The sequence below is a fragment of the Tamandua tetradactyla genome, chromosome 5 (genome assembly GCF_023851605.1).
Source record: "Tamandua tetradactyla isolate mTamTet1 chromosome 5, mTamTet1.pri, whole genome shotgun sequence".
Lineage (NCBI taxonomy): Eukaryota > Metazoa > Chordata > Mammalia > Pilosa > Myrmecophagidae > Tamandua > Tamandua tetradactyla.
The window spans coordinates 25,430,747-25,434,505 of record NC_135331.1 but is presented as its reverse complement, the minus strand read 5'-3'; positions in this window follow the sequence as shown (position 1 = coordinate 25,434,505).

Here is a 3,759-nt window from a genome sequence, read left to right as displayed (position 1 = left end):
GGGCCGAAGGACAGGGAACAAGGGCCCATTGTCTGGGCTTCCTCCCGCCGGCCACTGCGGGCCTCGGCCCAGCCTGTCCAGTCCCCAGGGGGGCAGCTTCCCTGGGCCTGCGCCAGGCCACTCGCCAGCATGGGGGAGTGTGTTGTGCACGGCTCGGGGTGGGGGCGTGCTCAGTGTCACCCCCAGGACCGTGAGATCCGGCAGGCCCGGGCGGAACCTGCCAGCAGCTCAGGGAGACGCTGCCCTGGTGAAGGGTGCCGGGGGGCTGCACAGCCTCTGGGTCTCCCCATAACTGGCTGAGGTCGGCAGGCAGAGCCGGCTGCAGGAGGGGCTGCTCACAGCACCCCAAATCCCACCCCGTGGGACCCTCGCCCTGGTCTGCACCCAGGTAACAGCCCGTTGAGTCCCCTCCCCACGTGACCGGCCTTCCGTGGTGCTGCCCCACCTCCAGGCTCCCCACGGGCAGAACCTCTGCCACCCCACTGCTCCCTCCATCCCAGGCCGGTTCCACGGCCGGCCGGACCCCCCGGGGACCCCAGGGGGCCGTGAGCAAGGCAGAGTCAGGCACAGGACTCCCGCTTTGCAAGGAAGAAAACTGAGGTTTGGAGAGGTCGAGCAACTGGCTCAAGGACACAGCCGGCCCTGAGCTTCCTGCAGCCCTTTGGGGTCCCCCCCAATCATGCGCTCACAGCCTCCTTCCCACCTACTGGCCAGTGGAACTGGCACCCTGGCCCTGCCTGCCCACCCTGTCTCAAACCCCACACCCAGCCTGGAGCCCGTGGGGGGGCCCTGGAGTGTGCTCCCTGCACCCAGCCCCCAGGGCCAGGCCTCTTGGGCCATGTCCAGGTCACAAGAGTATGAGCTGGAGGGTGTGTGCAGCGCTGAGGACTTGGGGAGCCCTCCCCAGGGCTGGTCCACCCCCACCCCACCAAGACCGCCCCTCTTAGTGCCCTGGACCTGCCCCTCAGTAGCCCCCAGGGCCAGCTTCCCAGCATCATGGGAATTTTATTCCACCCCAAAGGAGGCAACCTCAGAGGAGGCCCGGGAGCCAGGGCACCCCAAATTTGAGACTCAGCCTCTCCTCAGTGACAAGGACTAAGGTCCTTGCCCTCCCCGAGTGACCAGGCACTGCGTAGGGATGTAAAATAAGTGTCCACGCACACACCGGCCAGCAGGGGATACTGAGGTTCGGAGAAGTCTCGAGGCTCGCCACAGCCGGCGGCTTAGAAGGTGGGCGCTCATGCCTGAGCGCTGCCTGACCACGTGCCCGGGCGCCCGGGTGCAGGGGGGCACCCCACAACCCGCCCCCAGAGATCCAGGGCGGCTGCCCGGCTGGGAGCTCAGGGGATGGACCGAAGGTGGCCTGGGGTCTCCAGCTGACCCAGCAGCCCCTGCCCCCACACATACCTCGCATCCTGCCCAGGGCCGCCGAGCGCCCTGAGGATGGAAAGGTGGGTTGCAGAGCTCACACTGCCTCACCCCAGGCCTGGGGGTCTTGGGTGGGTGCGAGCAGGCCGGAGCCAAGAGAAGGGCAGAGAGAGAGGCCCGGGCTCTGGGAGGAGGCTCAAGGTGTCTCCCTCCCCCGGGGGCCCCAGCATTTAGCACCCCCATACGAGGTGAGCCGGCAGCCAGGGAGAAGGGGTGTACGAGCCCTCCCCGTGTGGGAACATCCAGGGGCTGGAGGTAGGGGGCCCCTGAGCCGAGGCTGCCCGGGAGGGGGGCTGTCTCCCCCTTCCCCAAACACCATCCAGATTGGTTCCAAGACAGAAGCTGAAGCCACGGTCACCCTCACATCTCTGGGCAGGGGGAGCTGGGGCTCAGTACATAGGGTTCGGGCTACGAGGGACCTTTGGGAGGCCCGTGGGGGGAAACTGAGGCCCAGAGTGGCAAAGCCAGTGGCCTCAGGCCCCTGAGCAGTGCCCGAGGCAGGGTCTGCGGCGATGGGGTTCCTGCCAGAAGAAGATGCAGAGGGAAGCCCCGGGCCAAGGAGGGGGTGGGGTCCCCAGCACGGGGAGGGGGGAGGGGTGCAGCGCACGTCGTCCTCCAGGGACACGGGTGCAGGTGCCTTTCCCGGGCCAGGCAGGTGCGCAGCTGCTTCTCGAGCCAGGAAGAGGGTGGTGGGAAAGGGGGAGGACAGGGGATGGTGCCAGGGACAAGAGGAACCCCCTCCTCGGATGCAGTTCTAACCTGGAGGTATCAGGATCCAGTTCTGCTCCCTCCTTGCTGTGTGACCCAGCCTGGGCCCTGTCCCTCTCTGGGCCTCGTTTTCCTCCTTCCCTCTGTGAAATAGAGCTGGATGCCCGCAGTCCCTTCCCACTTCTCCCAGGCCTCTTGTCCAGGGGCATTTCCTAGGCCCCTGGAACTGGGGGTTCAGGCTCCCTGAGCCGAGGCAAAGTGGGGGTGGGGGGAGCGGTGGGAAGGCGCAGTGTCGCCTCAGGTGCTAGATCCGTCATGTTTACAGGCGGCTGTACTCTCGCTGCGACTCGCTGGAGACACGCCAAGCTGCCGGCTTCCCGCTGCCCTCCACGCTCCCTGTCCATGGGCCCCAGAGGTCCCAGCCTGTGGACTTTCCTACCGGGATGCTGAGTAGGCCACTGGCCAGAGGAACAGCTGCAAACAGTGGCTGGGGGGACTGGGGAACCCTGTCCTGCGACCGTGCAGGGGACCGTGGCAGGGCTTGGGGTCCTGGGGGGGCTGGTGCCACGTGCGGCCCGGCTCCCAGTCCTGGCAGGTGGGTCTTGCCCTCCCCACGCCTGCTCCCTCATTTTGGAAACCAGGTACCCCTGGGCCTCCCCGCACCCCTCTGGTTTGGAGGGCTGAGGAAGGCGGGCACCCATACCTCTGGGCCTGGGTAGGGCTGAGGGCATTGCCTGCTGAGCAGGCACCGGCTGCTCTCCTCCGTGCCAGCTGCAGCTCTGCGGGCTTCATTTGTTCCTTGCGTGCTTCGAGGAGGGGCCTGAGCTGGAAGTCCGTGGGTACCCCGCCTCCTGCAAGCCTCCACTCTTGGCCCTGGACCACCGTGACATTTTTGGGTCTCCTGGCCTTCGTGTCAGTCCAGAGGGAGTGGTTGGTGACCCCTCGAGGTATGATTACTTCCTTTTCCCCAGTGAACGGGTGCCCTGGTAAAAAGGCCCGAAGCCCCTTTGGTGACACTTTTGGCCGTGCAGCCGCGTCCTGGCTCACAGGTCCCGGCCTCCCCTACACTCAAGGTGTTTGGGGTGCTTGGACTGGCACAAGTCTGAGAAGGGGCTGAGAGGCTGGGACACGCTATTTTGGTGATTTCGGTTAAACTTTTATTCACTTGATGTGGAAGTCTTCGGCTACCCGGGTCAAGTATTGGGTGGATGGCCATCCATTTCTCTTGTAAATTGTTCTAGATGCTGGAATGAGATATACCAGAAACGAAATGGCTTTTTAAAGTTTACGTGTTTGAAGGCCGTGAAAATGTCCAAATTAAAGCAAGGCTATAGAAATGTCCCAATCTAAGGCATCCAGGGAAAGATACCTTGGTTCAAGAAGGCTGATGAAGTTCAGGGTTTCTCTCCCAACTGGAAAGGCACGTGGTGAACATGGCGACGTCTGCTAACTTCCTCTCCAGGCTTCTTGTCTCATCTTGGGGGACGTTTTCCTTCTTCATCCCCAAAGGTCTCTCTCTGGCTGCCTGGGCTTTCGGCCTCATGGCTCTCAAGGATCTCATCGTTCTCAAACTTTCTCCAAAATGCTTCCTCTTTTAAAGGATTCCAGTAAAGTAATCAAGAC